Raw genomic sequence first — 13,860 nt, 5'->3', positions numbered from 1 at the left:
GTCAAAAGAAAGCACTGACAGCAGATGCGCTTGCTACACCATTGGCCTTAGTTCCACCATCTTGACATTTGTATTCTATTTATGCCATAAGCTTTTCATTCCTCTTGTCTCACTATGCTGTTTTTCTTTGATAAAATGTATGTTTTTTTAGTATTTTGACTGGACTCTTCTGTTGACTTTTAAACTACATTTCTGTGGTTGATCTAAAAATCATAGTAAGCATATTTGCATTCCCTCTATTTTCACATAAGTGTTTAAAGCTTCCTGAACAATGTCCAAGCCCTGATTCCCGAGGCTGACAAGCCGTCCAAACTGACCATGGTTCACTAACCTCCTTCACCCCTATGTCTGTATTTTCACGTGTGCTGTAAATGTGAAATTAGCCATATGCCCCCACATGCAATGGCTTTTGATATATTTTTTTACTTTTATCCTTTCTGTTGGCTTGTATCCCCTCCTGGACTTCTGGGATTTCATTTGGCATTATTTCACTTCAGGACAAAAACTCTGTAACATTTTTCAGAAGGGTCTTCACTTTCAGGTGAGAAATCAAGGCACGTGGGCAGTTATCTGAAAACCAGACAGCCTCCGCTAATACTGGGGTGGGGGTGGGGAGTTGGGCATGTACCTGTCAGTATCTGTGAGAGATGTGGGGCGTAGGATAAATTATGGCCTAACTGCAGTCTAGTCTGGATTGTAACATTGCACGGATGTCTTTATTTGACATTGTTTCCTTTAAATGAAAAACACTATCTTGGTATACAATGTTGTATATAGTTTTATTTTTCTACATTTATTCTTTGACAATTTCATACATGTATATTCTAATTATTCTCACCTCACCCTTTTTTACCCCATTCCATTCCTGTCAGTCTCCCCTCCTCCCTACAAATACCTTTCCATCATTCATGTCTTACTTTTGACATATTAAAGACTTAATTCCTTCATTGTTTCTAGTTTCCCTGTGAGAAGCCATCCACTGAACTTACAGAGATGATCTTAATGTTCTTTTAAGGAAAATATTAGCATGACAGAGCACATTGTTTGATTACATGCCATTGAACCAACCTTGGATTCTGTGGACAAACTATACTTGCTTGTTGAGGCACAAGGATATTTTAGGTGGCCTCCAGTGGCCTTTTTGCCTTTTACTCATTTGCAAATGGCTCAGCAGGTGAAAGCATTTGTCACATAAACCTGACCATCTGAGCTCAACAGAATTCCATGATGGAGTGGGTTCTGAGAGCTATCCTTTGACTTTCGTACACACGTGCACGCATGTGTGAGAGCACACACACACACCAAAAATTGATGATAAAGAAGAGTGTGGATGGAGAGTTGTTGCCCCTTTTTTCTAGATGTCTTTTCAACTTTAGGCGCACTTAGTGCCCAATTTTTCTTGCATCTTAGGCATCTACTTCTAACAGTCTAAATTCTGGATACAATGGGCTTCTAAGAAAAGCACATCCTCCTCTTGCTCTGAGGAAGCTGGCACTGCCCGCGTTAGCCTGCTCTTTCCCGTGCTTCCTTGCTCTAACTAAACACTTAGCTGTGTCCTCTGTCACTGGGTCCCACCTGAGTTCTTCTCCTTCATGAAAGACCTGAGCTGCTGCTAAAGTTGGAATCCAAGGAAACTGGACTCCTCGCTGTTATCAATGGTGTTCCAGAGTGTTCTCATTGCTTGTAATGCTTTTTTTGTTCCTGAAGGGGCGATAAACAAAAACAAACAAACAAAAATTTTTACAAGCTTTTCAAGCTAAACAGGGCCAAGACTTGAGGAATTTAGAAAACGTACACCAACCTTTTCCAAATGGCCATGTGTGCTGAAGTTCAGGGACAGACTTTAAGCACTTGGAAGAACACACAAATGAGCAAGAGCCAGGGATGTGATTACAAATTTTCTACTAGAATCTCAAAGACCAGACAGTCAAAGTATCCAGCCACACAAAGGGCCACTTCAAGTGGTGATGGGTGTGCCACAAGACCTTCTCTACCAAACCACAGGGTTGGGGAAAGTTAAATACACCACTCCCAGTTGTGTGAACAGAGGCCCAAAGCACGGAAGGACTTCTTTGTGGCAAAAAATGAAAATAAAAATAAAAAGATTTGTCTAATGAAGTGACTCCATCCCCACTCCCACCCCCAGGGAAATTCACTGGATTTGTTGGGAAAGATTGTCAAAAGAAATAATGCCAGCGAGGACCAAAAGGGACAGATAGAAGACAAAAATGAGAAAACTCACTCCAGTTGGTAAATTCACTCAGCTTCAAACATTTGCCAATGCTCATCTTTTAAAATGAAGAGTGTTTCCCATGGTGGGAAGATTCTAGAAGGCAGACTTCGCAGCCACGGAGCATTATTTCCAGAGTTTGGACCCTAACCACCGTTGTCCTCTGTAATGACCAATGACTCCTTTTATCTTAATGTCATCATTGTGAAACGAAAGAGTTTGGGAACATACCTGTCACTTTTACAGATGAACCAATAAAGACAAATTCCATTCACAGACAGTTTTTCCTTTTGTATGAATTCTACTTCCATCCCACTGTGGATTGTTTGAAGGGCAAGGAGTTGAGAGAGGGTCTCGGGTAACCCAGGCTGGCTTCACATTTTGTGTGAAGAAGAGGATGATCCTGAACTTCAGGACTTCTGAGTGTCACCCCCTACCCCACTCACACGTACTGTGGTCCCAGGCATGAGCCTCCGCAGCACTTGTATTGCTGCTGAAATCCATGGCCACTCTTACTGCTCTTTGAGGGTGATTACTTTTTCTTTCCCGACTGCTTTTTTTTCCTTAAGCATTTTTTACATATGCATTTATATTATTACACATATATACAATAAACTACCTACAGCAGAAGAACCATGACACAATCAGGAAGTATATAAATGTTACATTCTTAGTGTTTTGGCTATTTGTATTTGACAGCCTTGAAGAAAACATCTTTCCTATCTTGGGGCATCTAAAATTCTGCAGGCAAATCAATATCTGCCATATTTCTCATTCATTGTCAACTTAAATCCTCTACCTAGACCTGAAAAATCTTAACCCCTAGACAGCTAAGCTTAATTGTAAAACTAAACTATCTGGTCTTCAATCCCATCAGAGACTTGAGAAGGAATAAAATTGATTACCTGAATATACCGCAAGTGCAGGTTAGTAGCTTTCCAAATGAAAAGATGACAGAGACAGTTTGCCACCTGAAAAGTCACCTAAAACTCTCTATAATGTTGGAGCATCATCTTCAGTCTTATGACCCAATATATCTGACAGACATATTTGTGAGTCAGGAACTATTGAGGACTTGCTTACCCTGTCTTGGCAGAGTTTGGCCATTGACTCTGTCTGCCTCCAAGTTTGCCAAGGTTTAGGTAGAATTTTCTGTCTATAGTAGAAATGAGGATATTTTTTCCCAGTGGTTTGTTTGCCATATTTGAAGCCATTTCCATAAGGAGGTTCTTTGATGCTCATCATCCTCTTTGAGGTAGGTTGGGTGTTGCCAAGAATTAACCTGTCTCACTGTCAGTGAATCTTTAAAATAATAAAAACATTTTAATTGCCATATTCTGTATGTTCCTGAGGTTTTTGAAGACCGTATCTAACTATTTTACCTTATCTTTCTATAGAATCATATCTATCTGTTGCACCTGAGATGTATATTGTTGTAAAAAAAAAAAGTAGACTAGTAATTGATATGACAATGATTTGATCAACTAACAATTGACAAACTGGATGTTGAGGCTGGAGAATTACTGTAAGGCCTGAGCCAGTCCTAGAACACTGCTGGGGTTGTCCCCACTTTCCCATGTGAACCCCTTGTTCCAGTCATGATTGGCTAGTTTCCATTCTTGGGGTATGCTTTAGATTTTTCAAAGCTGCATGCATGGCTGGTTCAGTACTTTGCTATCAGAAGGCAGTCTCTCAATGGCTAGGCCTCGGTATACTAGCGGGGTGTCTCCTTGGTCACAATATAGTAACCTAAACTCACTGTGATTAAATTTGCAAAGAACGAAGTGAGGGGAGATTCTGGCGTTTCACATTTAGGTTCTTAAAATTTTTTAATAAACTCTGCTTAAAACAAAGTTAAACTTTTCCCGATTTAAAAATAGTGACCCAGACAAAGGTACAAACTTTTAACTCAGACAGGAGGATCATGAGTTCCCGGCCAGCTCCCAACCAAACAAAAATGCAAAAAAGAAACAAACAACAACCTGGTAAAGAAAATAAATAGCAAATGCAAAGATCTGTCTGGCAGAACTGCTGAACAACATAAGGAGGAGACATGCTTGAATAAAAGATTATGTGAAAAAAAAAAAAGAAAGAAAGAAAAGAAAAGAAAATGGGAATGATTGCTGGATGAATTGCCCATGAACTGGGAACAAGAAAATCATCCTGAAGAGATATAGGAAGGATGGCGCTGACCAGCCCGGCAGTGCTTTTCTCCTTGATTGTCTGAAACATTAGGAAAAAACTCCCTTGGGGACCAATACTTTCTTTGTTAGACTTTGTTTAAAACATTTAAAATTTATTCTTTTAAATGTTAACACGTGTATGCAATGCATTTGGATCATAGCTACCTCAACCCTCTCTGCCTTCCTCCAACCTCTGCTAGACTTCCTATGAAATTTATTATAATAAAAGCAGGATAACTTTGCCTCCCCAGGAACGGAGCTTCTGAGCTTTGTAATGTCATAACCACAAGTGGGAGGCTACATGCATGTGCGCACGCACACACATATATACACACCACACACCCACACCATACGTACAACACCCACATATACACCACACACACATACACACAGACACCACACACACACACACCACACACATACACATCACACACATACACATCACACACATACACACACACACCACACACATACACATCACACACATACACATCACACACATACACACACACACCACACACATACACATCACACACATACACATCACACACATACACATCACACACCTCATACCACAAACATACACATATCCCTACCATCACTTCTACTTTCTTTCTTTTTTAAAATTAATTTATTCAGATTACATCTAAATTTTTATCCCCTTGCTTGTCTCCTCCTGTTCCCCCCTCCCTCCCTCTTTTACCCTATTCCCATCCCCTAGGTCTGTGACAGAAGGAGACCCCCTCCCCCACTATATTGTCACAGCCTATCAAGTCTCATCTTGGTAGCCTTCCTGTTCTTTCTCTGAGTTATACCAGGCCTCCCCACCAAGGGGAGGTGGTCAAATATGGGGCACTAGAGTTCATGTCAGAGTCAGTCCTTGCTCTCCACACAACCGTGGATAATTTCCTGTCCCTTGGCTAGATCTGAGTAGGGGTTCAATATTTACTGCATGTGTTGTCTTTGGTTGGTGCAGTATTTTGAGCAGACCACCCTGGGTCCAGAGCCACCCATCATGATGTTTTTGTAGGTTTCTAGGACCCTCTGGATCCTTCTATTCCCCTATTCTCCCTTACTTCTCTTACCTAGAGTTCCAATAGGATGTCCTTACATATATCCCAATCTCCTGATAAGTGAAAACTTTCAGGGGACATCCCTGTTGGGCTAGTGTCCAATTATAAGTAAGTATCTACCATGTGAGTCTTTCTGAGTCTGGGTTAACTCACTCAATATGATCATGGCTAATTCCATCCATTTGCCAACAAATTTCAGGATTTTCTTGTCTTTAATAGGTGAGTAGTATACCATAGTGTAAATGTACCACAGTTTCTTTATCTATTCTTTGACTGAGGGACATTTAGGTTGTTTCCAGGTTCTGGCTATTACGAGTAAGGCTGATATGGACAAGGTTGAGCATATGTCATTGTTGTGTGGTGGAGCACCTTTTGGGTAGATTCCAAGGAGTGGTATAGCTGGGTCTTGAAGTAGTCCTATTCCCAGTATTCTGAGAAAGCACCAGATTGATTTCCAAAGTGGTTGTACAAGTTTGCACTCCCAACAGCAATGAAGGAGTGTTCCCCTTTCTCCACATCCTCACCAGCATGCGCTGTCACTTAAGTTTTTGATCATAGCCATTCTGATGGATGTAAGATGGCATCTCAGGGTCGTTTTGATTTGCATTTCTCTGATGACTAAGGATGTTGAGCATTTTTAAAAGTGTTTCTCAGCCATTTGATATTCCTCCGTTGAGAATTCTCTGTCTAATGCTGAGCCCCATTTCTTTCTTTCTTTTTTTTTTTTAAGATTTATTTATTATGTATACAGTGTTGTCTGCTTGTAGGCCAGAAGAGGGCATCAGATTACATTTTTAGATGGTTGTGACCCATCATGTGGTTGCTGAGAATTGAATTCAGGACCTTCGGAAGAGCAGGTGGTGCTCTTAACCACTGAGCCAACTCTCCAGCCCGAGCCCCATTTCTTAATTTGGTTTGGTGGTGTTTAATTTCTTGAAATCTTTATATATTTTGGATATTAGACCTTTGTCAGATGTAGGATTGGTGAAGATCTAGGAAAGAATATTTTTAAGGCAAATAGCTACACAAGAATTCTCAAGTCTATGTTTAATTTGACAAGCAGACCACTCCATGTACTTTCATCTCAAACATTGTAATTTTCTTCTCTAGAAGCATATTTCAGGATTTTCCTTTAAAAAATAACTTCCTCTACACCATTTTAATCTATGGAATAGTGTTATTATGTTGTGCTACCAATTAAAAAATATTTGTACTTGTTTCTGTCTTTTTTGGATGGAAAGCCTTTATCACTGCACTTTGTGCTATATTTTTCTGCATTTGTGTATGCCAGGTAATTAAAACATTTAAAAAGAGTTATTTTTATTTTTAATTATTTGCATGAATATGTGTTGAGGGACATTGTATAAATGCAAATGCCATTGCTTATCGATGGCAGGAAAAGGCATTGGATTCCCTGCAGCTGCAATACAGGCGGTTGTGAGCTGCACCTTGCAAGTCCTGAGACCCAAACTCTGATCCTCTCCAAGGGTGATGCATGCTGTTCACCATGGACTCATGCCAGGCAATTTTTATTGCATGAATTATAACTGTTACCTTGTTGGCTCCTGTATTGTATTCTCATTCAATTTTTTTGGTTTTTGTTTTTTTTTTTTTGTTTTGTTTTGTTTTTTTTTTTTTTTTTTTTTTATTAATTTATTCTTGTTACATCTCAATGTTTATCCCATCCCTTGTATCCTCCCATTCCTCCCCCCCCCCATTTTCCCATTATTCCCCTCCCCTATGACTGTTCCTGAGGGGGATTACGTCCCCCTATATATTCTCATAGGGTATCAAGTCTCTTCTTGGCTACTTGCTGTCCTTCCTCTGAGTGCCACCAGGTCTCCCCCTCCAGGGGACATGGTCAAATGTGAGGCACCAGAGTATATGAGAAAGTCGTATCACACTCTCCACTCAACTGTGGAGAATATTCTGACCATTGGCTAGATCTGGGAAGGGGTTTAAAGTTTACCTCCTGTATTGTCCTTGGCTGGTGCCTTAGTTTGCGCGGGACCCCTGGGCCCAAATCTGCCTATCATATTGTTCTACTTGTAGATTTCTAGGACCCTCTGGATCCTTTTATTTTGCTGTTCTCCCATGCGTCTGTTGTTGTTGTTTGTTTGTTTGTTTTTCAAGACAGGGTTTCACTGTGTTGCCTTGGCTGCCCTGGATTCACTTTGTAGACCAGGCTGGCCTTGAACTCACAGAGATCCACCTTCCTCTGCCTCAGAGTACCGGGATTAAAGGTGTGTGCCACCACACCCAGCTCTCATTCAACTCTTAACCCTAACTCTGTACTACCCTCATGTTCATTTTGGAAACATTTTGAACTTTCTGGATTTCTAAATCTCACCGTTTGTGGCTGGACACACTTATTTATTCCCCATTGCTAAGCTATGACTCTTCCAAGTTGCTGTGACCTGATTTACCACCAGCCTCCCTCCATTTTGTGTTTGCAGCCCTAGTTCCCCTTGCCAACTGAGACAGACTGGAGGCAAAGCACTTGAGAGGAGCAGCTCAGGTGTGGTGGGGCTGCGTGTCTACCGCACGTTTGCCGTTCTGATGCTGTAGAGTTGCAGTTCTTTTAAAAAATATTTTAGTAATTTATTCATATTACATCTCTATGTTTATCCCATCCCTTGTATCCTCCCATTCCTCCCTCCTTCCACTTTCCCCCTACTCCCCTCTCCTATGACTGTGACTGAGGGGGGACTTCCTCCCCCTGTATATGCTCATAGGGTATCAAGTCTCTTCTTGGTAGCCTGCTATCCTTCCTCTGAGTGCCACCAGGCCTCCCCATCAAGGGGATGTGGTCAAATAGGGGGCACCAGAGTTCATGAGAAAATCACTCCCCACTCTCCACTCAACGGTGGAGAATGTCCTGTCCATTGGCTAGATCTGGGTAGGGGTTCGAAGTTTACTGCACGTATCATCCTTGGCTGGTACCATAGTTGAGCAGGACCCCTGGGCCCAGATCCACTTGTATTAATGTTCTTATAAAAGACAGAGAGACACTGCAGATGTCTCTGCCAGGTGAGGACACACTGACGTGACTGCCCCAGGGAGAGAGTCTTCATTAGAAACCTCCATACTTAACTGTGAGAAAGCAGGTACTCTATCATGAGAGGTTGGGCTCACTAGCATTCAGGTGGTGCGTAAGGTCGCCTCTGTTGGGTTGTGGGAAAAGCAGCATTTCCCACTGTGTGGACAGGAGCTGTGAGTCAGCGGGACACAGATGAAATGAAATCCAAGAAAGCACTCTTGTCTACAGTGACGTGAGATGTTTGAGAGAGTCTCCTGTCATCTATCAGGTCAATAGCAGCCATGGATGGACCATTTTTAAAAAGGAAAAAAATCATATTTCCCATTTGCCCTCTGCCACTATGAGGACACAGCTAAAAGGGGGCATTTGTCTAATGTGTTGTCTGCATTGACCACAGCACATTCCCATCTGGCCCACAGAATTATAAATTATGCAGGAATGAAGTTGCAGGTCCTGCTTTTAGGAATATAAAAAGTCATTATTTAAGAATGTTTTTTCTGTTACTCTGAGCGTAACTTTCTCTAAATTCTTATTGCCACAGTGGGCTACCAGATAAAAAACAAAAACTATTAGACTTATGTTTTTGAAGATACAACACAATGAAACAAAATGAAATCCCAAAGCCAGGTGGGTGTGATGGAACATTTCTTTAATCCCACCACAGTTGAGAGGCAGAGGCAGGTTAGCCCGTGGGCATGTCTGTGACACATGGACTCGGTTGTTAATTTGCAGGAGAAAACAGAGGTGGCCAGCCTATTGACACACTACACACCATGCTCCTGAGTCAGCGCACTGAATCCTGAGGTAGTGTGAGTTGCCTGTAGCTGGCCTGAGGAGAAGTCTGCACTGTCCATGTCTCCTTTAAAGCGCTTCTTCTGCAGAGAGACCCTGGTGGTATGAGCGCTCGCTGCCCAATCCAAGGCAATGTGCTAACCAATCTCAGTCAGTGGACTCTCACTATGTAAGTACTTGCTCACATGCAATAAAGCAGATGCTGTTCCCTGGAACCATCTACGGATGGCTCATTTGTGCACCTTTTAGTGACCCATGGGCATTGCTGTCTTGTTTGGTGATGCACAAGTAATGGTGGCACGTAGGAAGTTCCAGCCCACTGTGGCCTAAGGCCTAAGGCCTAAGGCCTAAGGATCACTGAGCAAAAAGCAAGCATGCATCACGTATTTGTTTCCCTCTGTTCTTGACTGTGGGTGTAACATGACTTCTGCTTGTGATTCTGCCTTGACTTCTTGCAGTGAAGGACCACGTGCTACCACTAAAAATAGAGTGAGATACAACAGATCTGATATGGAGAGATTTATTTGGGGAAGGGAAGAAGAATTAGGGCCTGAGTGGGCCATGAGGAGGGAGGGAGGGAGGGAGGGAGGGAGGGAGGGAGACACACACACACACAGAGAGAGAGAGAGAGAGAGAGAGAGAGAGAGAGAGAGAGAGAGAGAGAGAGAGAGAGAGAGAGAGAGAGAGATTGGTTCTTTTATATCTGCAGCACAGCTGAAGCACATCTGGCACATATTTAGCAGAGGTAGGTGATGATGTCATAGGTTGCTAACCAACCTAAAGGCAGGCTAGTGGAGCTGCCTATATGCTAATACTGTGACCTGGGTGTAATCCAAATAAGCCCCTTTCTCTCCTGTGTTGCTTTTTGATAGGATGCTTTTATCACAGCAACAGAGATGGAACCATAGCTCTCTTCTAGCCTCATCACATCTCTAGTTAGCATAACCATTTCCTCAAAAAGAAAGCTGCAAGCATCTTGAAATCCAGAGGTCTTACAGGTGCAAATCTTTTGAGAGCACAACTCCAGAGCCTCTGCTTTCTCCAAGACCAGGTCTCCTGCTGTCTCAGTGTCACCATGTAAACCTGGCTTTCCTGGAACTCACAGAAATCTGCATGCCTGTGCCTCCCCAGCTTTGGGGTTAAAGACACCCAGCACCATGACGGTCTTTAACTTTTTAATATATTATTTTTCAAAAAAAATGCATTGAGAGTATCCAGGTGACTCCCCTTAAGCGGTACAGATTCTTGTGCCAGCTTCATACGGCCTACCAGCTTCACCTGTGGTCTTGAGATAATTCTCTGACTCCTCACCTCCATTGGGAGGCCTTTTATTACAAGATGTCAGGGCTGTGGCTTCAGGACAGTAGGCCAAGAAGGGCTGGTGTATGCTGACAGCACCCCAGTCAGAGGGAGAGAGAGCTTGCTTGGTGAGCTCCAAACATGAAGCGTTGAGAACAAAGTGACCTTTGTCATGATTTAAGGGCACCAGGCCTGCTCCTGCTCCACTACATTCAGAAAAGGCCAAAGACCAGTGCAAGGGCCAGCAAGCTCTCAAGACAATGCCCACTGGACTCTGTTAGAGAGGAAACACCATAGCTACTGCCTTCTTGGCACCCTGTGAAGCCCCTGCCCTTGGAAGGAATAAGTAAATAGCATCCCCAGGCTGTAGACCGAACCACCTCCCTGAGCCCTAGCAAGACTGGCCTGGCTAAGGCTGATGCCCCAGCTACTGCATAAGGGCTGCACATCACTTGCTGTAGGGGCCCAGCCCAACCACAGGGCAGAGGAATTCCCAGGAACACCCTGTCCCCTGCCTTCCCCTCTCATCTCCCAAGGCGCTTGCCTTTGATCTCGGCACAAAGAACTCAGGCCCATTATAAACCCGTTTATCCTCTAATAACAAGAATACAGACAAATGTATTTAGAGATGAACATCAAATGGCCCTGCCCAGCTCCCAAAAAGGGTCAGGGTGAGTCAGCTAGGCCCAGAAGCTGGAGTTGGCTTCAGGCATCTGGGATGCCAATTTGTTAGGCTCAAGATCCTGTATTTGGAGGACTACTGGGAAGGCCACGTGCTCAGAACTACAAGGCCCTTCGCCTTTCAAGTCTTCCCCTCTAGCATTTTCTTCACTTGCTCTCACTTCAGATGCCCCATGGGTTACAGACTTGTATTGTCTCCCTTGACTTTGTGACTATACCCCAATATAACATTATATATGAGAATTTCCCTCTAAAAATGCCTTAGGTTAATTGTTGTGACTGTACAATATCACAAGCATGAACGGACATGTATATCTTTCCTCAATGTTAGAATTAATCGAATAACAAGGAATTTAAAAGTTGCATTGATTTCATTGGCTGCAATTTGCCAAGTCATCCCAATTTCTCTTGATCATCAGCTAAAGCACATAGGTTCCTTCATTCCAGTCAGTTAGTAATAATATTATATTATATTATATTATATTATATTATATTATATTATATTATATTATTTATATGTAATATAATATATAATACATATTATATTATTACATTATACCCACATGCTCCACATCTGTCCATCTCTCTCTATGTGGATCTACATAAGGTCCAGAATGGCCATGAAGGGTTAAAGAGATTGCAACAAAGTTCAAGGAGCTCTGGGCTCAGATAGTAAACTTTGTGGAGGAGGGAGAGGTCTTGTGGAGGCCTCACTGCTGGGCTGAGCCACAGAGTCAAGAGAGTGTTAGGGAGATGGCTCAGTGGTTAAAGGTGCTTGCTACTCAGCCTGACATCTGAGTTGGATCCCCATAACCCACATGGTGGAGGGAGAGACATGACTCCATCAGATTGTCCTCTGACTTCCACACATGTGCACTCACACATGTACACACACACACACACACACACACACACACACACACACACACACACACAAATATTAAATGGCCAGCAAGATGCTTCAGGTGATAAAGGTGCCTGCTGCCATGTCTGATGACCTTTGTTCAATTCCTGGGACCCACATGGTAGAAAGAAAGAATCTACTCCAGCAAGTTGTTTTCTGACCACTGAGTGAGCCATGGAACACATAGATAGATAGATAGATAGATAGATAGATAGATAGATAGATAATAGGTAGATGATACATAGATGATAAATAGATACAATTTAAAAATAAAAGAGCAGCCAGAATGTCTTTAAGAAAGAAAGAAAGAAGAAAGGAAGAAAGGAAGGAAAGAAAGAAAGGAATAACAAAAGAAAGAGGAGCCTTGAAGTTGTGTGGAGCTGCCCAGATGACATGAAGGACCTTGGAGGGCCCAGTGACCCCAAGAACAACTGAGTCCAAATCAACAGAACAATGGATGGTTGCAATTCGAGTGGGCCTTGTCAATGTGGGGTCCCAGCTGAGCTTAATCCCTGAGATAGCGGGAATTGTCTGCCTGTGTGCCCTTGACACCGCCACCCTCACCCAGTGGTGAGCTGAAAGTCTTCTAGGACCATCACAGTGTTAGGTGTCTTCCTCTTTGTGGGATCCAAATGTGGGAGTTTCATCTTTACCCTTGACTGGTGTGTTTGGTAAGTTCTGGGCCTGTTTTTCTCTGATACTGTTCTCATGTCCATAGGTTCAAATCGGTTTCTGTTTACTTTGAGGATCTTATACAGCAGCATTGTTTGTACATTTAGGAATGACATTAGTTATCAATCTGTGCCTCTTGAGTAGTGGCATACAGATGGTGGCATTTACATGTCTACCAGGGAGCAGAATGCTACTGACCCTGTGTTTGCACTCACAGTGGAGTCAATGCTACTAGCAGAACAGAGCCTCTCAGGGCAAGGCGCGGCCTTACCTCGGCACTAATGTCAGACAAGCAGGTTCCAGGAGGGACACAGCTGTGAACCAAACGATGTCCCCTGGAATGGCATTGCAGGGAAGGCAGTACCCAGCAAAACACTTCAAACTGTCAGAGTGGGTGATAGCTGTAAAATTCATGTCCCAGAAAACACAGAGCACTGGCTCCCTCAGGCACGGCTGGCTGTCAGTGTCTGTCTGCGGGCCGGCTGCTGAATTCATGTGCTCGAACCTTCTGGGTGTGCAGTGACTGTTTTGTGTTTCTTGTTGGCTCTATGGAATTTTACATTTAAATTTCAAAGAAGTATTGAAATCAAGAAGTTTCCTTTTCTTTTTCTTCTCAAAATAGCCCAACTATATCTCATTTCCACTGTTCTCCAACTACTTTTTTTTTTTTTTTTTTTTTTTTTTCAGTTACTTGGGAGAAGTCCCCTGCAACACCTCAGTTCTTTGCCTGGAAGCCTGCATTGAGAGGAGCTCCTCCGAGAGAGCACAGGCAGCAACTTCATTCATTGCTCAGGGCAAGCCTCCAGCCACACCCACCGAGCGGAGCCTGCTGGTCTCCAGAAGTCATTATACCCTTAGCGCCCTCATTAATTTTCTCCCCCTGAAGTGCCTCTGATGAATGTGAGGGCTGTGGTTAAAACCATCCCGGCCTTTCCTGATAAAAGGTTCTGTGTTCAATTTTCTAAAAGTGTCCTTAGAGGTTGCCC

Source organism: Acomys russatus, chromosome 9, assembly GCF_903995435.1.
Source record: "Acomys russatus chromosome 9, mAcoRus1.1, whole genome shotgun sequence".
Taxonomy (NCBI): domain Eukaryota; kingdom Metazoa; phylum Chordata; class Mammalia; order Rodentia; family Muridae; genus Acomys; species Acomys russatus.
Note: the sequence above shows the minus strand (reverse complement) of the source record.